General features: G+C 35.3%; 1 pseudogene across 1 annotated transcript in view; it reads right to left on the bottom strand.

Annotated features, from left to right (window-relative positions):
* Positions 1-450: 450 nt before the first annotated feature.
* Positions 451-23022, bottom strand: part of LOC143235645 (uncharacterized) — an 88883-nt pseudogene continuing 66311 nt past the window's right edge. The window contains exons 26-32 of the transcript XR_013019345.1: positions 18281-18437; positions 7595-7734; positions 7048-7185; positions 6505-6631; positions 3827-3964; positions 2158-2209; positions 451-579 (exon numbers count right to left, since the gene is read on the bottom strand). The product of XR_013019345.1 is annotated as an uncharacterized LOC143235645 (transcript). The remainder of the gene's footprint in view (positions 580-2157; positions 2210-3826; positions 3965-6504; positions 6632-7047; positions 7186-7594; positions 7735-18280; positions 18438-23022) is intronic.

Raw genomic sequence — 23022 nt, 5'->3', positions numbered from 1 at the left:
AAACACAGTCTTAACATATTTCTCAACTCATCTTCATACTGTAACTTCTTTCTTTAAATGTTGTCAAATTTAACAACAGTTTTCAAAATCAAGGCCATAAGTTTGCAAGTATCTTCAGAGGAATAAAATTTTTCACCTTCATAAACCACACAGTTTTTATGGTTGTCTCCAGTTTTCTCAAGTGTGTCATGTTTCAGAGAAATCGTTTCCTCGTTACATAAATGTTTCTAATTACTGGGTCCCTCTCAGAAGCTGTTGATACAACAGTCAAGAGTGAAAAGAAAAGGTTCATTTAGTAGCGCTTTTGTTTCTTAGAACTCCAGATGTTCCATGAAATTAGTGACAAGAACAACAGTTACCGACTGGGCACAACTCACCCAAAATGTATGATACAGGCTATCACTAGAATAGTTCTTCTGTTTTGTTCAAACTCTGTGGCGTTTCTCATCCAAAAGCTTATTAGAATAAGTTTGCAACAGCTGTGGAGTGTTTTCAGAAATGAAACAAAACTTGTCTTCAGTAAAATATCACTTTTCACTTCTCTGTTCCAAACCTCAGACCATTTTCCAAGTTCAGAATCTAAAAGTAGGAGAGACAGACATTCATGATGTTTTTGCTATATTAAAGCAACTACCAGTTAGGCTGACATCAAACATCTTAAAAATTGCAAGAAAATCTTTTCAAAAAATCTGAACTAAAAGTTATATAACCCACTCTTCTATAACTTTGATTATCACAATTCAAGTAAAGACAAGTATGTCATTTACTCTGATCAGTTCTAGTGACAAAAACAATTTATTTATTAAATGGGGAATTGCACTCTATGCCAAAACACATACAATCAAAATACAATTGGCACAAATTTTCTAATGGAATCTACTCAATGAAAAATTAATGAAGTGTTTTACGGAAATCTACTAATTACACAGTTAGTATTTTACATAATTAACATATTACACATATAATAACACTATTAAAAACACAATATCATTTAGATTATTGAAACTTCTACTCATTTGTTGTAATCTTGTTTAACCCTGAAGATTCAAGTGACTTAAAGTGCTAACAAACTCTTCAAAATAATGCGTCTTCTCAGATTTTTCCAGTGTTAATAAACCAAAGTTTAAGATAACTGTTCTTGTACATTAAAAATCTCACAAATGTTTTTTTTTTTAAATCAGGCAACAAGATTATGACCTACTCAGTTTGGGGTCACAAAAATTAGTGTTATTGTAACATCACCAAAACTGCAATGTTTAATCAAATATGACTCTAATTGTTGTCATGACCTAAGTCTTGAAAAGTTTATTATATGGTCTTCAACAAGCATATTATGCAGTGGCTTTACAGGTTAACATAACAGCTAAGAATTATACATAACTTTCTTTATCCTAGCTCTGCATAATCTAACACAAACACAGTCAGTTATTTTTGACAGTTTGATACAGCAGGAAACATATGATTAGTGTTGTCAATACAGAACTGCCTTGAAATAATTCCCTTGATTAGATCAATCAGAACACTGTGATAGAGACTTTAGAAACTGGAGAAACATGCACTTCATATTGTTGTATAAAAATTAAGTCACACATGTGCTGTAAATACTGGAACTCTGAGTGCCACCCGATGATGATAAAACTATTGTTTGAAACAGACACATACACTTTCATTGGCTCATATGTTCTTAAACAAGGTTTGTGTTTGGTGTGTTTTTTTTTAAAAAGGCTACAACTTAGATCATCTCCTTATTTCTTCAGAAATCCTGGTCCACCACCATTTTTTTTACAGTGGATTTGTGTAAATCATGTGAGTAAATGAGGTAGATACTGTTTGCATTGTTAGCTTATAATTTGTATTTAGGACTAATATAAACCTAAATTGGTTGAACTTCAAGAAATATTACAAGGACAATAGTCAAATATGATGAAGCAATTCATTCTGGTCTTTTTTTAAGTAGAAACATAAGAAATGCATATTTAATTAGCTGTACTGATGGTGAATTCAGTTTTCACTTTCACTCTTTTACATAGCTTACTGCAAGCAGATGTTCTTGTTAGTTAATTAATTAACAAATGTGAACTGAATAGGTCTTATCTTTTTCCTCTAATTTCAAGTAATACAAAGATGTGAAATACATGAGTATCAAATATACTGTACCTTGATGACATATCATCTATGTGAGGAAGCACAGACTCTGGAGTTGTTCTTCCTACAAAATAAAACATGTCAAACTTTAGAATAGTTTAGCTTAATGCTTCAGTGAGCTTATATACTTTATAGCAGTGTTAAATTGATGGCACTAAATTATTTTCTCACAAGAATTATTTTTGAAATACCAAATACCATAATGTGACAAATTATTTAACACTATATAAAGAAAAAGTAACATAAAGTGATATTAGAAAATAAATATAATAATATTTAAAAGATTTCAACCATCCTTAAAAAAAGAAACAACAATAAAGAGTGAAGTGTGAAAAACAGTCATAACATTTCAAATATTGCAGCCAAATTTATAATCAACAAACATAAATAGTGAGTTTACAACAATAAAGCAGCACCACACTTCATAGATTTACACATTTTATTTACATGAAGAAATTGTTCCTTTTAATTAGGAAGAAACCTCACTTTTTTATACCTGACAAAAATTAAGTTTAGAAAGTTCTTACAGTTACTTCATGGCATAAAATTTACAGGTTTTCTAAACATACCTTAATCTTACTGTAATTTGTGAGATGTTTGTTTGTTTGTCCGCTAACTCCTCCTAGACTTTGGCATTTGGACCTGTCAAATATGGTTTAATCAACTAGGAATGATTTGGGATGTGTCAAAAAGAAGTTATTTTTTTCTTTTAAAATGCATAAATTTCATAGCTCCAGTGATGGCTATATATAGATTAGTCAGTAAGAGTGATTACTAGGGATACTAATGGGATTTCTTCAGTTTTCTCTTTCATTACGTGGGGTATAACAGTTTCTGTATTTTCAATCATTACTGTCATAACTAAGACAAAATCATAAATACTGTTTACAATGATAACTTGTAAAATATTAATTCCATAACTACATTTGATTTTGAATCCTATCACACACTTGAGGTACTTCTTTTTCACACATTATTTACACATACCTTTAAGATAAACTTATATTCAGTGAGGTGTTTATAAATTCCTTATTGCTTCAAAAATCTAAACAAAGAGAAAAAATTTTAATTTTAACAATTAATTAAGTCCAGTGTTCTTTTAATCTTTATATAGCTAGCATGAATATGTTTTTGGAAAAAAAAAACGAAACTTTCACAAACCTCTCTCTCACTGTAAGCCATACAGGTACATCCTAATTTATCTAAACAATGACTGGCTCCAAGTGAATAAAACTAGCTTAAACACCATGTCTGGTTCTGAGTGAATAAAAAGAGTTTATCTAAACAATGATTGGTTTTGAGTGAATGAGGTCAGCTTATCTAAACAGTGAGTGGTTCTGTATTCTCAAGATGAATGGTGTGGGTATTAGCACTTCAATTAAAGTATAGAACAATGTATCGACCTTCTTAAGTGATCTTCAGATTAGCAGACATTTTAACCTAAAAGATGACCTAAGAAGGATGAAACATTGTTCTGTAACTTATTTTAATTAAAGATTTAATACTCATACCATTCATCTTGAGAATACATTTTTACTTCAAGTGGGTTTCTCGTCATCATGAATGAGCGGTTCTGAGTGAATAAGACTAGTTTATCAAAACGATGAGTGGTTCTGAGTCAATAAGACTAGTTTATCTAATTGATAAGTGGTTTTGAATGAATAAAAAGGGAAACACACACCAGCTCCAGGAGAGAATTCACTAGGATCCATCTTAAGAATGTAGGGAATGATGCTGTTTATCTCAACACTCCCAATCAGCCCAGAAAAAAAAGAGTTCTTCAACAATACCAGCTTGGATAGATCGCAGTACTGGCAACCTAACAAGTGGAAACAACCAACAGTCTAACTAGATAATTATTATTAGATTGTAAAAACAATAATATTTTTCAACAATATCAGTTTAGATTAATTATAGTACAGACAACCTAACAAGTGAAATAACCAGCAGTCTAACTAGATAGTTTTTATCAGACTATAGAAACAATATTTTTAAATACTAGCTTGGATTAATTATAGTACTAGCAAAACCTATCAAACAGAAACACCTAGTTTCTTAATTAGATAATATTGTTTTCTGTGTAGCCACACACTCTACAATAAGACCAATGTGAATAGATTACACTAGAGATAGCCTGTCAATTGAAAACATTTAGGATTTTTAACCAGCCATTCATTTGTATACTGTAAAAACACCAACACTTTCAACAACCAGTTTGACTGGATCAGAATACTGGCAACATGCCATGTGAAGAAATCTTGAATTCTTAACTAAATAGTTTTTGAAACTTTAAAAGCAATAATACTCTTAGCAATATGAACATCAATAGTGCTTAAGAAAACTCTTAACCACCCTGGTATGGGTAGTTCAAAATGTACATGTCATAATCTTTTAGTAACATTCAAAATTTAATCAAATTACTTTATAATCAACTTAATGAATACAAGCTGTGTAGAATCCACCCACCTTATAACAATGAGAATAGTTATACTATGACATTTGATAACATGCACTTTCCTTTACAAATGTTTGCAGGTTATTAGCAGACATAAGGCTTTCATGCAAAAAAAATATCAGGTGTTTAAATTAAGTTCCAAGATATTTTAACCTAAGATTTTCTCATAAATTGTTTCCTTTCAGAATGTTGACTATCCAATATGCAAAGTAATTTTGATTTTAAGATTAAAAATATTTTTCTCTATCTGAACTTTATCAAGTTTCGTTTGAGCAATCTATATCCTTCTAGTTAATAATCAAAGTTTGTTTGAATAAAACTTTATATATGTTTAATATTTCATTTTATCAATGCTAACTCTATATGGTGTTGCTCGATTTGACTGACCTCAAAATCATTAAAAAGTTAGGAAATAAATTTATGTTATCATTTTTGTTTTAGAATGACTGGAGATTGTAACAGGAAACCATAAATGTTTATTGTAAATAGTATAAATGTATAACATTATACTTAATTATTTTTTAATCATGCATTTAAAGGTCAATACGGCAAAATTTCTATCATAAGAAGAGAATCGTGAACCATTATGTGCCTCACATTACCATAATCAACAAGCTGCTTGGGTGTATGCTCTATGAAGATTCTGATTATTTTTCTTGCATTATATTACACAATAAGTTGTATTTTTTTACATTTTAGTTATTTTATAATAATAAATAGTGAAAACAGATGAAAGATAAAAACCTTGTAATTAAATATCAAATATTTTTATTTTTAGTAAAACTTTATATTTTATCTGTAGTTTTTTTTGCTGTAATATTCTTGATTCTCCAGATTGTATAACAAAATAAAGTGTATAGTATTGTTAATATTGATATTGAACATAAAGTTTTTAGTGTACAAAATAAAGTGTATAGTATTGTTAATATTGAACATAAAGTTTCATAGTGTTATACTTCTCACCTTTTAACACTTATTTTCTGTAGTAATTTTATTGTCTATTCTTTTTCAGATGGATCACGAAGTTCAAAGTAACTCTCCTGAGAATTTCTTCTAATCTTTTCACACCTATTTCCTATTTTTTATTCTACTGTTAGTGGCTGAAATAGAAACCTTCTAATGAAAAAGAAATGAATCTCTGCTCCTTACTTAGTTTGACAGTGCCAATATCAAATGAGATCATACATTGTAATTCTCTGAGCTTTCCCTACTTTTAAAATGTGGTATTGCAGAATGTTTCAATTTGTTGACAGTACAACTGTTACAATGACAGTTGCCTAAAATATTATAAACTATTTATATTATGAATTTGTAGAAAGTCTGGGCTGATACAATAAATAAATAAGTATATGTATCCTATATAATTTTTCAAATCCTGGTTCAGAAAAAAAGTGGGGTAGGATTTATCAGCTTTTAAAACAATACAGTAGTTACAAAAAAAATTGTCTCAAGTACTATATAGAAGTGACAGAAAATGTGTATGGTATGACCCTGTAAAAAGCTGTATCCAATCCAATAAACTTAAGTAGTCGGGATTTAGTGGTAACATAGGCATGAAAGTGCTTATGAATGACCCGTTTAACTTTCTCCCATGCTTACACAGTAACCAATAAACGTGTAGTTTTTGATTTTTTTTTTAATGCAAGTTTATTTGAATTTGAAATTTATCTTGACATATGGCTAAATACTTCCAGATTATTCAGCCAGTGTTATATTTTTCTCTATGATGATCACAGTAATAAAATTTTATGACCAAAAATGTTATTTTTGTAACTCTCAAATGGTTCCCTACTGTATTTCTATAGAAATATTTACTCAAGAATTTCTTCAGTGGAAAATCACAAAAAAAAAAAAAAACAGGTTTGCTGAACATATGTTCTACAAAAACAGCATCAGATACTTACCGTAACAGGAGTTTTGGAAACCTGTCACTGTTTTTTGTAAAAGTCTGGTCAATATATGTGTGCATTTCTTGGTATGCTCGCTCTTGAAACTTTTCAACTTGGCGAGCCTTTGGATGAGACAAGTTGTCTGTTGATGAATTTAATGTGTGAGTATCTAACTTTCTTTAAGGCATAAAATTCATGTTATTTTTCTTAAATTTAAAACTCTTATTACTGAATACTAAAGGTAAAATAAAATCTTTTAGTAAGACAGATCTTCAAATTTGAAACTCTTCATGGGGGTTTAGATACGAAAAATTACTTCAGTAAGACAGAAATTCATGTTGGAAACACATTACTAATAAAAAATCCAATATGAATTGTAAAATTATATACATAAATACAAGAAATTTAAAGTGTAAAAAACAAATCTTTACAAAACTATATATCTTTGTAAGAGAAATTTAGAGATGTTTCATCTGTAGTGTAAATATGATGTTTATAACAGAAAGGTTACAAGTGTTAATTGTAAAACAAATAATATACTTTCTTAATTAGCACAACCTGGGCTGAAGAGTACAATTGCCTTCAAGTAAGCATACTCGTGGTCATCCAGCTGCAAGTGAGACAGTGAATTCACAATAATCTGTAGCTTACTGATATGCTCCATAGCATGTTGGACTCGTTCTGATGTAGACTGGTCTGTATAGAAAAGAAACAATCACTTTACAGTCACATTACCAATACTAAAACTTATTATTTTCACTTGAGTCAAAAACTATGTAAACTTACAACTCTGTATTGAGTCCCACACAAACAGTGATAGCTCACAAGAATGGCCAACAAAAAAATTACATCAAACTAGGTGGAGAGCCAAAGGACAATTATACCTGCATTACAAATGCTGATGAAAGACATTGTTCAATGTTATTCATCTAACAAGGTCCATCTTAACCAGAAATTAGTAGCATTCAATTTATCTTATTTCTGAAAAACATTTATACCATACATCTCACTTTATATATGCAACTTAAGAAGTGTTAACATTTCTCTTAATATTAAGAAGTAGAATCTAACTGAAAACATTCTAAAAAGTTTATTATGAGCTGACCTTGTTCCTCACTTCTCTTCAGATGGTCAGCAACAGCTTTAAGGATGGTCTGGAGTGAAAGTAGCTGAGAACACTGTGCTAAACCAAGAGTGAACAGCTCACACCAAGTTCCTTGCACTAGAGTAGTTTGGACGTCTGGTCTAGATGACCAAATAAAAACACATTTAAAACCTCAGATGTGCTAAACCCCATTAATGGTGACAACAGTTTCTGGAAAGTTAGTGGCCTGTGAACCTTTAGATTTCGAAGAATCTACAAAACTAGCTTTAAATAAACTAAGTAGAAAATGATGAGATATTAAGAGAATAGAATGTATGAGGAGACTTTTTATAAACTGACATATTAACTCTCTTTCTATGGACTTGGTCAACTTGTTGTGATAGTATACATTTGTTTACACTTACTTATACTGTTTTATGTCTAACTAAAGATATCCCCATACACATTGCAGAGCAATAATTTTTCGTGATAATGAGGAACCCACTTGAAGTAAAAACATATTTCAAAATGTCTGATATGGGTACTAAAACTTTAATTACAATAAAGTATAGGACAATGTTTCGACCTTCTTAGGATAACTTCAGATTAACATAGAGTTAACCTGAAGATGACTTAAGAAGGTTGAAAATGTTGTTCTCCATTTTAATAGAAGTTAACACCCATACCAGCCATTTTCAGATACAATAATAATTTTTTTATACTTATAACTTTCCTGGCTATTTAACTATGAAAGAGTCTTTAAAAACTCAGTTAAGCTTGTCGATGTGAATACCATGTGAAAAAGTTCCAAACTGAAGACAAAATAGATAATTTTATGTATGAAAAACAACATAATGTAACACATCATTTGACAGAGTAAAATCTTATTTCTACTGGTTATAAATAATACAGTACTGAATGTCAGAGAAAACTACTGGTAACTTTTGATGTGGCAAGTAAGTCTAATTTTCTAATTTATGGCTTTATAAGTGTTAAAATTTTTGTCTATCTCAAAAGGCATTTCTGATAGATCTCCACACACAAAGCTGTTTTCCTGTCCTTAGAGGTTGGCATTCCATTAGCTTTTAATGAACTTGCATTTAATCTTAAAAAAGAATTCTCATGAACTGTGATATTGTATAACAACGCCATTACATTAGGTGGAGAATTTTTGCAACACATCTTCCCTACTTAAGGTCCCTCTTTATTGAAGGAATTAGTGAGAAGAGGTGTCTATCAGAAATATATTTTCAGGCAAGCAAAACATTAACTTCTGAAACCACACTTCTTCACACAGCTAAAGTAGAATCACATGTTGAAGTGGTGGTGGAGTCAGTGTAAAGATTTATCATAAGGTACATAATGAATGACCATAGTGTGCAACACCCAATGGCAAATGCTCTGTAGGGACATACCCCTGGGAGACTGACTCTCATCTTTTTCACAGTATACTTTTTGCACAGGAATTTGGGAAGAAGAGTAAATAAGCCCTATGTGACCCATGGATGGGGAAAATAAGAATATTGCCATCTGGTAATTGCATACAAGAGATGGTAAAGCTAATATATTTAATGTGGTTGGGATGCACTCAGACTGTATCCTGTGCTCACCTCAACTGTAATAGACTTTATTGAATCTGCTCCAGCTGAGGGTAGAGGGCATAACAGTCATGCCAAAGAGCGTGGTGTTCTATAAACATCTCAATTGGACAGGTCAGCTGTATGAGAACCAAACAATGTGTGTTCACTTCAACTGAAATGTACTGATTCAAGCCATAGGATCAGGTAACATGTTTGAGTTAGATCTCAAGCAGCAAAGATTCTTTGTGGTTCACCCACCCCCTGCAGCTAGGAACTGGTAAGCATAAAGAATCTCCTGTACTCCATTTTACAATAGGGTGGAGGGGGAAGAGAGATATTTGTGGTGGGGATACATGAAAAAAATGCCCAGATACACATTAGCCTTTCAGCCAGAAGGGTCTGGAAATGGAAACAATGCAATGGGTAATTGCATGACACTATTCTGAAAAACAAGCAAGAATAAAGCAGGGAATCTAAAGAAAGGAAGCAGAGGAATAGATCAAGATATATTGGTAGAAAGTTGTATTTGGGACAGTGTAAAATCCAATGATAGGCAGACTGTGCTCATGATTCAATCAAATCAGAAATACCACCAAAATTTTAAAGCAAAGAAATGGCACCAGGCAAACATCTTGGATGAAAAAAAAAAACAATCAAACTTGGGAAAGGATGTAATCTATAACAATTCCCAGCAATAACAGGAGCTGAATGAGCAGGGAACTGGTAGAATTGGAACAGACCAAAGCAGAGAACGAGAATCATTCACAAAAATCTTCTGGGCACAGTGAAGTGCCTCAGACTTGAGATGTAGAGAAAATATACAAAGAAATACAGTAAGAATAATTACATTGAGGATAGGAGTACTGGCCACTGAAGGACAAAACTGACACTAAAGAGTTTGCCCCTCTCCTTACACTAAAGAGATTTCAAAATTGGGAACTGAGAAATGGAATTCAAGATGGTATAAATCCGGGATATAATAATCAAACAGATAAGGGTGATGTACAAGGTTGTGAGGACGTAGTTGGTCTAGGAAGGAATAAACTTAGATGCCAATGTCAAAAAAAAAAGGTTAAACATAAAGTAGTTAGGGTTAAGATTATGAATTAAAGAACGAGAAGAATTATACAACACAAGGATATGATAGAGAATTGTATGCATCTGTGATACTAAGTTCTGATAAGAAAGTTTAATGGTTCTCTTCAACAAGGAGTAAAGTCCCAAAGCATAACCAGGAGAAAGAAAAAAGCAATTAACTTTTTTCTACTCATTTTCCCTTAAAAAGGACAGGTAAGAATTACTGTCTGCAATAGAGAACCCACTAATTTATGTACAATGGTCATCATGTCATCCTTTGTAAACGTCCTTCCATAAACAATAGTTGATACATAATCTGTGTGAAGAAATTGTTCCCTTACACAAGTAGTAGATGATGTTACATGAACCTATCACTTCAGAGTCCATAGAAAGAAAGGATATCAAGTTTCTCAAATGTCACAAATTCCATAAAACTGTAAAAAAACAATCCTTATTTTACTTACAAAAAAATTCCCTATTTTGCCTTCAATTTCAAATGTTTTTTTCTCAAGGAATTCACATAAAAAAAACATTCAGCCATGTTTTTAAAGGCTGCTATTTGATAGTTAGAGATTCGGATAAATTACAATACCTACATGAAATTGGTTTATGCACATTAATATTCTATATCCTTAGGTGCATTATTCAATTGATAAAATTGTTTAGTGTAGTAGTACCATTATTATACAAAAAATGCTTCAGTTTCAAGAGTTACTTGCAAATAACAAGAGGACTGAAGTAAGTATGCTATTTCTTGTTTTTCATGTGTATTCTTTATTTGATGTTATAAAAGTAAAAATAAGAAACTTATCAGGTTAGATAAGGTAAGATAATGAAAAATAATAAAAATCTTCATGACGTATCCATTGAGCAGTTCTTGCACCAGTGTAATTCAATGAGGTAATGTGACTCCCATGTTCATCAAACAATTTATAACTTGTATGGTGGGATTATTACTTATAGAAAGTTCAAAGGGCAATAACACAATTAAACTAAGTTTAAAACATAGCATACTATGATTATTTTATTTATGATAAACAAATGTAGTTTTGTGCTACAATTCACAGTATTTTCACACAGAAGAAAGGTTAACTTAAGTTTATTTTGCATTTGTTATGATTGTTATGAGGTCTGGTTGGTTGGTTGATTTAATGTTTTATGGCACAAAGCAGCTAGTCTATTTATGCCAAACTTCTGGTAAAAAAGTAAAAGTAAATTCAGTAAACTTCATAAAAGAAAATTAAGGTAAAACAAAACAAAGTTAAAAAAATAAAATAAATAAATAGCATAAAACCAATGTGTACATCTAGTCTACAATGACAAGAGAAAAACAACAGTAATTTAAGTTGTAAAGGACTTTCTGTTGCGTGACTGTAATAATCATAACTCACCAGGAAGACTAACAGGTAAGTACAAAAACCACCATCAGTCACCTGAAGTTGGCCTTTCCAGTCCTGATTTCAAGTTACTTAATATTACAGTCAGTTTCTAATTTCAAATAGAACTAGATGAACTGTGATTTTTAAAAGGGAGCCACAATAAAAGGTGTAAAGTACACAGTCATGTGAAAAAGTTAGGGCACCCTATAAAAGCCTGTGTATTTTTGTAACAATTTTTGATACAGAGATATTTAATCTCAATTTTAACAACACTGAGAGATTATAGGAATATAACTAAACAATTAAAACTGAAGAAAAGACTTTTCAAGATCTTCTGTACATGTTAAGCTACAAAAATGTATATTCAAACTGAGGAAAAAGTTAGGACACCCTACCCCCTAATAGCTACTGTTACACCCTTTGGCTGAAATAACTGCAGCGAGACACTTCTTGTAGTCATGTACCAGTCTCTGACATCGGTCTGAAGAAAGTTTGCTCCACTCCTCAATGCAGAATTCTGACAGCTGTGAGATGTTTGAGGGTTTCTTGCATGTACAGCCTGTTTCAAGTCACCCCACAGCATCTCAATGGGATTAAGATCTGGGATTTGACTCGGCCATTCCAGGACTCTCCATTTCTTAGTTTTTAGCCAGTGCTTGGTGGATTTACTGGTTTGTTTTGGGTCATTGTCATGTTGTAGGGTCCAGTTCTGCATTAGCTTTAATTTTCGTACAGATGGTCTTACATGATCCTCAAGCACCCTCTGATACACAGTAGAATTCATGGTGGATTCTATGATTGTGAGCTGTCCAGGTCCTGCTGCAGCAAAGCAGCCCCAAACCATGACACTTCTACCTCCGTGCTTCACAGTTGGTATGAGGTTCTTTTCCTGGAATGCGGTATTTGGTTTATGCCAAACATGTCCTCTGTTCTGGTATCCAAATAATTCAATTTTGGACCCATCTGTCCAAAGAACATTATCCCAGAAGTCCTGGTCTTTGTCTACATTCTTTCTGACAAACTTCAGTCTGGCCTTGATGTTTCTCTTAGAGAGCAAAGATTTCCTCTTTGCACACCTCTCATGAAAGTTACACTTGTGCAGTCTCTTTCTGATTGTAGAGGCATGTACTTTCACATCAACACTAGCCAGAGCCTGCTGTAGGTTCCATGATGACATTTTAGGGTTTTTTGGAGACCTCTTTTAGCACCTTCGGGGTGAACTTGCTTGGACAACCAGACCTTGGCATGATTGCAGTTGTTTTGAAAGCCCTCCACTTGTTGACTATTTTCTAATGGCTGATTTCAATTTCTTCTGAGATCTTTTCAACTCCCTTACCAGACTCATAAGCTGCTACAATTCTTTCTGAAGGCCTCAGACAGCTATTTTGCTCTCACCATGGTTGTCACTCTCACTTCAACAGTCAGGAGCACACCAAACCAAATGTCTGAGGTTTAAATAGGGCAAGCCTCATTCAAAATGCTGAGTAACGATCTTCTAATCATGTGCACCTGGTGTGATACACCTGTATGTGAGTTGAGCCATTTTAAGTGGGAATAAATGTGGGGGTATCCTAACTTTTTCCTCAGAATATGCATTTTTGTAGAATTACATTTTACAGAAGAACTTGAAAAGTCTTTTCTTCAGTTTTAATTGTTTAGTTATATTACTTTAATCTCTCAGTATTGTTACAACTGAGATTAAATATCCATTTATCCAAAATTGTTACAAAAATACACAGGCTTTCATAGGGTGTCCTAATTATTTCACATGACTGTATATTAACAAACTTAAATGGCATTAAAAAGATCAATGACCTTTAAAAAACTAAAAACACTACTAAGGTGGACAGTGTCACCATCTTCAATAATACTGTCAAACATAATAGACAAACCTTGGGACAGTACATGCTTGAAATGGCGCCTTTGTTGTGAATCATAAGGATGACAAGAAAGTAAAATATGGCTCATTGTGAGGAGAGTTTTATACAAACTACACACTGGTGCATCAGTTCCAGATAAAAGAAAACAATGAGTTAAAAAACTGTGACCAATGCATAGTCTAGTTAGAACAACTTTCTCTGCATGCAACCGGTTTTAGAAAGAGAAGTGAAAGCCGTTTGCTGTGGTCCACTTAAGTAACTAATTGAGGGCAGTCTGTAGCTGCCTCTCAATGTACCTCATGCTCGACGACTGACATGAGATATGAAAGTTGTCGACATAGAGACCATTTGCAACAGTGAGAGGGAGTTGTTCAGTGATGGCATTAAATTTTATACTGAAAAGTGTGACACTCAGAACACAGCCCTGAGGGACTCCAAGTTCCTGTAGAATCGAAAGGGAAAGTGTCAAACCAACACGAACTCAGAATCTCCTGTCCATTAAAAAATTTTCAATAAAAATTGGCAAATGGTCACGTAACCCATATGTATGGAGGTCTCCCAAAATTCCATACCTCCATGTTGTATCATAAGCTTTCTCAATGTCAAAGAATATTGATACAAGATATTGTGGTTTGAGAAAGGCTTCTCTGATTGACGTTTCAAGTCGAATCAGGTGGTCCATGGTGGAGCACTGTCATCGGAACCCAAACTGGGTAGGTGAGAGGAGGTTGTTTGTTTTGAGGAACTAAACAAGACAAGCATTAACCATCCTCTCTAAGGTCTTACAGAGACAGCTTGTTGAAGCAGTTGGCCTATAGTTTGAAGGAATCTTGGGATCCTTCCTAGGCTTGGAGAAAGGCAGGACAACTGCCTGGTGCCACGCATCAGGAAAAACATTCTCCTGCCATATCCAGTTAAAAACAACCAGTAGGATAGCAAGAGAAGCAGGAAATAGATGGTGCAGCATCTCATAGTGTGTATCATCAGGTCCCACCGATGTACTGCCAGACTGATGAAGGGCCAGTTTGAGTTCCACCAGTATAAAGGGACAATTATAGTCATAGACACAATCAGCTCAAAAGGAAAAAGGTAGTTGCTCTGCCCGAGTCTTGATGGCCAAGAAGGTAGAAGAAGAGGCAGAAGTGCTAGATACCCAGCAAAAGCTTTCACCTAGAGTATCGGCAATGCTCTAGAAATCAGTTACTTCCTGACCATCAGAGAGCAAGATCAAGAAGGGGACAGAGTGACATTGCCCACTGACCTTTTGATTCTTGTCCCATATAACTTTGGAACTGGTGGTAGAGGATATGCTGGTTGCAAACTTAATCCAAGATTCCTACTGAGCATGTGCAAGGGCCCCCTGGAAAGCAATGCAGTTCGAGAGTGTGGGATATCTATGGAAAGTATCCTAGGCTCGTTTTTCAGCCTTCTGTGCCATGTGGCAGGCAGGATTCCACCATGAACGAGGATATAGTGGAAAATGTGTCAAGGTTTCAGGAATACATTGAGCAGTTGCTTGTATAATACAGTCAGTTACTGATGTCACATAGTTGTCTATCGATGGCTTACAGACAATGGCAGGATAAAGTTCTGTGAGAGCAGTGAAAGTCAGCCAGTTTGCCTGATCCAGCTTCCACTGGGGCACGAGGGTCAGGTGGCATCAACCACGGCCAGTCTCTCTCAAGATTATAGGAAAATGATTACTGCATCATGGATTATTGTCAACCCTCTATGAAAAATGGGAAAATAGTGAAGGGGAGCAAACTGATAGATCAATAGCAGTAAAGGACTGACTAGGTGCATGAAAGTAAGTAGAAGAACCACTATTGAAAAGAAAGGTTGTGATCAGAGAGCATACACTCTACGGAGCGACCCCTCCCATCAATATCAGCACTTCTACAGAGAGGATGATGACCACTGAAATCCCCCAAGATTAAAGAGAGAGACAGCAATTGTTCAATGACAGCATCAAGGTCTGATTGATCATAGGTCTCTCCAGGCAACAGGTAGAGAGAACAAACAGTGATGGTACCTCCAAAGGAAACACGTATGGCTAGGGCCTCTAAGGATGTGTCAAGTGGTAAAGACAGGGTGGGCACATACTGATAAACCAACAGTGCCACCCCTCCATGCACTCGTCCATCACACAGCCTATCATTTCTGTATAAAGAAAACCACTGAAAGGTGACTGTATCGGCAGATTTCAGAAATGTTTCCTGTAAGAAAAGACAAACAGGATGGTAGGAAGCAATCAGTTTTTGATGTCATCCAGATTAGAATGTAAACCTCAACAGTTCCATTGTATCAGGGTGGCCATTTTTATTTACATGTAAGTGAACTAGGCATAGAACCCTTCTGGTTATGACCCACGTCTTTACTTTCCTTATTCATGGGAGGTCTGATGGCCTCCATGAATCTTGCCCTTGGTGGATTGAGCAAGTCGTTGTTATTGGAAGAGGATTCCAGCAATTGACGATGTGAACGAATGATTGTTTTGCATCTTGAGATGAAAGAAGAAGATGTACCCAAGGAAATGCCCATACCTGGAACCAAAGGAAGTGGATCTTGTAGTTTGCTGGAAGGTATTTAGGGACAGAGATGGGTGTTGAAGTTGGTTCATCAACTTTTTTAACCATGGAGGTCAAAAGACTTTTCATTTGTTTAGAGAATGATTCTTTAGGAGGCACAGAGAGATACGTCTGCACTCCCACAGTAGCTGTGGAACGAAGTGCAGCAGCATATGTCTGAGATAAGGTGGTGGACAGCAATTTTCAAGCCTCAAGATAGGTAATGTTATGAACCATTTTCAAACATAGCACCTCTTTTTCTTCCAAACATTTAGGGCAAGAACGAGAGTAGGACGAGTGAGAGCCATTGCAATTGATGCAATGAGGGTCCGTTTCACACTCATAGGCATCATGGTCCTTGCCACTGCAACGAAAACACATCAAGGAGCCATGACATGATGTCTTCGAGTGACCAAACTGTTGACACTGGAAACATTGGAGAGGGTTTGGAATGTATGACCGTATTCTGCAATTACGATAACCTGCCTTGATGGTGGCAGGTGGGCATGGTGATATTAATGTCAGAATGAGGACACTGGTCGGCACCATAATCCCATTCTTGCAAGTGGAGATACGCCTCACTGCAGAAACTCATTGGGTGGAGAAACCAGCAAGAATCTCTGACTCTGGGATGTTCTTCAAATCCCTCTCAACAATAATTTTCGTGATTAATTCAAAGTAGCATGGGGTGTAACCTTTATAGGTACATCCCCAATTGCCTTAGAATGCAACAGGAGTTCACTGTGCTGGGATGTGGATGTTTCCACCAATACATCACCAGATCAAAGCTTTTTTACTGACTTTGGAGAGCCAGCAAGTCCCTCTAGTCCCTTCTGAATGAAAAAGGAAGACATTTGCCCTAAAGGTTTGTCTGAAGGTGAGTGCAATAGGTAGTATGGATAGTGAGGATTGTTGCTCAGAATCTTAAAGACATGGTCATTTACCTATGGACTGTTTTTTCATTATTTTATTAAGATTTTTAATTAGAGAATCCATAATAAAGAAAGGGAAATTTCAGTGCCCAATGACACCACCCACCATGGAGCCCAATGAGGAGACACGCTACAATGCCAAACAAGGACACTGCAGCAATGCCAGGATTTCGTGAGCACTATACCCAAACACCAGCATCAGATATAATGTCCACAACACCAATTGAGAACATCCAACACTGGTACTTGGTTGACCCTAGCCCAAGTAGACTAGCCAACTGAACCAAGGGGGGCCACCCCAAGGTTGCCCGTCTACAGGAATTCAAGGTCAAAGTGGTGTGTCAGGGTTGGACCCCTCAACCACCAGGATCCTCTCCTCCCCTTCATGAGTTGCCATGCATGGCAAAGACATAGGTAGATGTTTAGATCCAAGAGGAGGTAAACTGAAAGAACAGACCCTTCCTGGGAGGTCCCCTCACCACATACAGGAATCCACACCGAGGGGTTGAGGTCTGGTAATTTGATCAAACAGGTATAAAGTAACTAAAAAAAATTACAGATAAAATATGCTACAAAATGACTTAGCTGTACAACTGTAGACTTATCACAATACAAACTTGGTTTCAATACTTGTGTAATTTTGTATTTCACTACAAACAAAAAAAGGATAAAATGTAAATTTTACTGTAAGAAAATGACTGATATTTATTTAGGAGGTTTTAAAGATTAAGCAAATGAAAATTCTCAATATTCAGATAAAGACATCTTTTAACCTTATCACTACAATCACTCAGAGCAGACAGCACTCTGACTCCATATATTTACAGGCAAGTTTTTGCTTGGAAGACTCAACAAAAAATAAATTTTATTTTCACAAAAGATTTGTAATGTTTATTGAGAAGCTTGCCAAATTTTGCAAAGATGTACAAAACATACTCAAAGTTATAGTGTGGAAGCTTTGATGATTACAAACACATTCCAGTTAAGAGAGTAGTGAATATGGGTTAATGTTTTTCAGTATGAAATACAAATATCAAGTATTCTTTAGGAAGAAAACATCTTAGTTTCTTCAATCATGTAGCAATGAAATTTTTTAAACATGAAGTTTCTTCTTAGTTTATGTTGTTAATACATAAAAACAAATTTTGTTTTTTGTATATCTTGATAATATGTTGAGTTTTTAAGAAAAGTGATGTAAAAATGAATTAAAAAATAATGTAATTTACCCCTTTTCAACAAAAAAATTCTAATATTTTGTCACCAAGGCAAATGATTCTTAATCCTTTACTTACAAAAGGAGTTGGAATGCTGGAATGGAACGAGCCCAGTGAACCGAAAGGAATAAAAGTCGTGAAGCACTCTCACAGATATACTGAGGATTTAAGAAAGACCTCCCAAGATCTGGGAGTGTTAGGGTGAAAATGGCATGGTCGTCTAAGAGAAGAGGACCTGAAATAAAATCAAACATTCTATTTAGTCCACTAAAATTTTTACCAGTGAAGTTATATTTTGTGCATTGTATAATAAACAAGTGGAGATTATTTTTTAGAAAGCTGTTAATTCAATTCCATTTGATGTAAGCCTAAATATGGAAACAATTCTGTCAAAATTAAAAAGCCAAACATACACTAAATAATCATTTTGCATTTGTATAACTCACTATTCTGAATTACAAAAGCTTTGAAAATAATTATGAGAGTTCTATACAGGTTAAGCCTAATTCAACAATCATTTTATATCCAGACTGAAAACATTTAGCTACAGCAGCAACGTAAGAAAGGTTTAAATGTAGGTTACTAATATTTTTTTTGTTTTTACAACTTTATAAAATTGAAATAAAAAATCTCAACATGATGTAATCTTAAACATTTTTAGAAATAATGTTAAAGTTAATGAAGTATAACATTTATTATGAGGAACATGCTTCCTGAAATGTCATAGTAATATCATGTGCAAGTTTCTAGAAAACATAATTTATAGTTTAGTTTTCTGATGGTGTTTATTTGTATAGCTGTGTTTCTAAGTAGGTCTCCATTTAAAAAAATTAATGATGCCTAATGATAATAACAGTTTCAGAAAGTTCTCTATTAATTATTACTAAACACTTCTTTGGGTTCTAAAATCATTTTTGTTTTAACCAAACAAGTGTCCAATTTATAGAATAAATTTTTGTACTAGTTATAAGTTCTAAGCATGATATTTGTGAACGAGTTGTTACTTGCAAGGTATGACCAGTGATTGCTATATTGGAGACAAGTGACTTGACACATGAGGTAAAAGGGAAAGTAAACCCAAAGCCATGGTAGAGATAACTGACTTCACATGTGAGGTATAGAGAGAGGCAACTCAAAACCATGCTGGGTGCAGGGTGAAGCACTTACACACTGAGGTAAAGGGGAGAAAGCCTCATGTCATGTTCAGTTGGTTGGTTGGCTGTTTGGAATTTTATGGTGCAAAGCAACTAGACTATCTGTGGCAAAGCAACTAGACTATCTGTGGCAAACAACTAGTAAAAATTATTAAAAGTGTAAAAGGAACTAAAATAGTGGCCCAACATCAGATAAAAACTTAAAGCTAAAAAGGCCAACACAGCCCTTAAAAAATCAAAAACATTGGTAAGGTGGACAGTTTCACCACTGCCAAAAACACTGTTCAGTGTCAGGGGGTAAACCTGTTGACGAAATATATCTTAAATGGTGCCATCAGACAGAGTTGTAATGATGACAGGACAGTAAAACATAGGCTATTGCAGCTTGAGTATCACACACATCACACAGACCATACATTAGTGCATAGTCACAGATAAAAAGAAATGAGGTAAAAAACTATGACTTGTACATAGTCTAGTTAGAACAACTTTCTCCTTCTGATCCTTACAGAAACTATTGGCTAAAGTCCAATAGAGGGTTTTATCTGCAAAAGCTTATTGTCACACTGCTCACTCCAAGCAAACTGGCAAGGAGTTGAGCCTTTAATACAGGACCACAGTCCATGTATGGAACAGACATGGCAGTGATGGCACTAGAGCAGACACAGTGAGCTGCAGTATCAGCGAGTTCGTTCCTGCGAATACCAATGTGGCCAAGTATCAAGAAAAGCTGGATAGAAGTAGATGTTAAAGAGAAATGGGCCAGTTGGTTTTGAATATTAACAAGAACAGGGTGAGAACTAATGTGCAGTGATTCCTGGGCCAGTAGAGCTAAGTGAGTCAGTATAAATAGTACAATTCGAGTATTTCTTAGCTTCTATGTGATCCATGGCTAGAGAAATGGCATACAATTTGGCAGTTAACACGGAAACTGTAGAGAAGATTGTGTGTGCAATTACCTAACCACAACAAACTTTGGTAGAGCCCACAGAATCACCTGATTTTGAACCATTTGTATAAATGGGAATGCAAGAAGGGTTCAAAAAATGTGCTGCAAATAGAAGATGGTATTTCCAATCAGGAGTATCCTCCTTCCTCAGATGACTCAACCAATGGAGACAGCAAAGTCATCCAAGGGCAGACCCAATTTAGACAGCTGCACCTGGATAAGAAAGCCAAAAGGAACAACAACAGACTGTCTATTCTGAAAAAGCATGTAACAGAGAGGAAGAAACACACAACCCCAGGTGGGATGATGTGGTAAGGATCAAACTTTCAAAGTATAGAGGTAAAGAAAGTTGAAAACAGCAAAGATGTTGAGAAAGTTCATGAGACTCTGTGAACAAACTCTGGACTGAAGAAGTGTGGAAAGCCCCCATGCAGAGCCGAAGCCCCAGATGGTAAGCTGGGACTAGCATCTTCAAAGATGAAGTCCTGGCAGTGCCACAGACCCATAGACCAGTTTCGGTCAAATCAAATGCAATAGATCTTTAGCATAGAAACATCAATCTCTTCCCAAAGAGGTGAAAGAGAGGACACAGAGGATGTTCAGTACCCTTATAAACTTGAATCATAGCTGCTTGACATGTGGTATAAAGGTAAGGTTACGGTCAAAGATAAGCCCCAAGAACTCTGCCACAGGGACCACGGGAAGCACAACTTCACCGACATGGAGTTCAGAATAGAATTGGGGTGAATTGGTGGCAAAAGTGCATTCAAATGGTTTTAGAGCAAGAAAAGGTAAAACTGTTTGCTGTGGTCCACTGCAGTAAATAATTAAGAGCAGTCCATAGCTGCTACTCAATAAACCTCGTGCTTGTATCAGTCGTTATCATAGAGAGCATTTGCAAGTATAGAGGGAGTTGTCAACTGATAGTATTCACCTTAATAATGAAAATTGTGACACACAAAACAGCTTTAAAGTACTTCAAGTTCCTGTGAGAAAGAACAGGAAAGTGTCAATACCATAGGGGCTTGGAATTGCTGATCTATTAAAAAATGTTCAATAAAAATGAGCAAATGGCCAAGCAACCCATATGAGTGGAGGTATCACAGGATGCCATAACTCCACACAGTATCTTTACCTTTCTCAAGGTAAAAAACAAAACAAACAGAAACATGATGTTGTCACTTGAGAAAGACTTCCCTCATTGATGTTTCAAGCTGAATTAGGTGTTCCATATTAAAGTACCGTCATCAGAATCCACACTGAATGGGCAAGAGGAAGTCGTTTGATTTGAGGAACCAAACAAAACAAGCATTAACCATCCTCTCTAAGACCTTTCTCTGACAGCTCGTCAAAGCATTTGGACAATAGTTTGAAGGAATCTTGGGATCCTTTCCAAGCTTAGAAAACGAGAAGCAAAGCATCAGGAAAAGACTTTTCCAACCAGATTCAATTACAGCAACCAGTCAGCAAGAGAAGCAGGAGAGAGATGGCACAGCATCTCTTAGTGAATATCATCAGATCCAACTGGGATCTGCCAGACTAATAGAGAGCGAGCTTGAATTCCACCAGTCAATTATATTCATAGAGAAGATCAGCCTGAAAGAAAAGAGGAGATTGCTCTGCCTGAGTGTTGATGACTAAGAAGATGGGGGGGGGGGGGATGAAGCAGAAGTGCTAGATTCCCAACAAAATATTTTGCAAGAAGTAATGGTAATGTTCTGGGAATAAACAACTTCCTGGCCATAGGAGAGCAAGATTGAAAGGGGGGCAAACGTATGCTGCCCACTGACCTTCTGAATCTTGTCTCATATGGCTTTGGAACTGATGGTAGAGGAGATGCTGGTTGTGAATTTAATCCAAGATTCCTTCTGGCTTTGACATCTTACCTGCCGAGCATGTGCATGGGCCCATTGAAAAGTGATGCAGTTCGTAAGTGTGGGATATCTATAAAAGGTATCCCACTTCTGTTTTTGAGCCTTCCATGCCATGTGGCAGGCAGAATTCCACCACGAACCAGAATACTATGGAAAACATGTCAATATTTATGACATAGATTGAGCAGCTGCTTGGACAATACAGTCAATTACTGCTGGTGCACCTCATCTAATGATGGCTTACAGACAACAGCAGAATCAAGTTCTGAGAGAGCAGTGAGAGAGGGCCAACTGGCCTGGTCCAGCTTCCACCAGGGCAAGTGAGTCAGCTGGCATCAACCACAGCCAATCTCTCTCAAAATGACAGAAAAATGATCATTGCCCCGTGGTCACTGTCAACCCTCCATGATAAATGAAAGGGAGAAAATAGAGATATCAACAGCAGTAAAAAGACTGACTAGGAAAAAGAAAATAAGTATAAGCACCAGTATTGAAAACAGAAAGGCTGTGATCTAAGAGCATATGCTCTATGGTACAACCCCTCCCATCAATATCAGTACCTCCTCAGAGGGAATTATGTACATTAAAGTCCCTCAGACTAAAAAGGGAAACAGCCACTGTTTAATAAATGTATCAAGGTCTAGTAGATCATAAGTCTCTCCAGGAGATAAGTAAAGAAAACAAACAATGATGGTATGACTCAAGGAAACATGTCACCACACAACCTGTCATTGCAATATGAATAAAACTATCATAAGGTTTCCTGTAAGGAAAGACACACAAGATGATAAGGATCAATCAGTGCTTTTATGTCATCTAAATTGGAATGGAAACCTTAACAGT

Source organism: Tachypleus tridentatus, chromosome 12, assembly GCF_004210375.1.
Source record: "Tachypleus tridentatus isolate NWPU-2018 chromosome 12, ASM421037v1, whole genome shotgun sequence".
NCBI lineage: Eukaryota > Metazoa > Arthropoda > Merostomata > Xiphosura > Limulidae > Tachypleus > Tachypleus tridentatus.
Note: the sequence above shows the minus strand (reverse complement) of the source record. Positions and strands in the feature narration are given on the sequence as shown.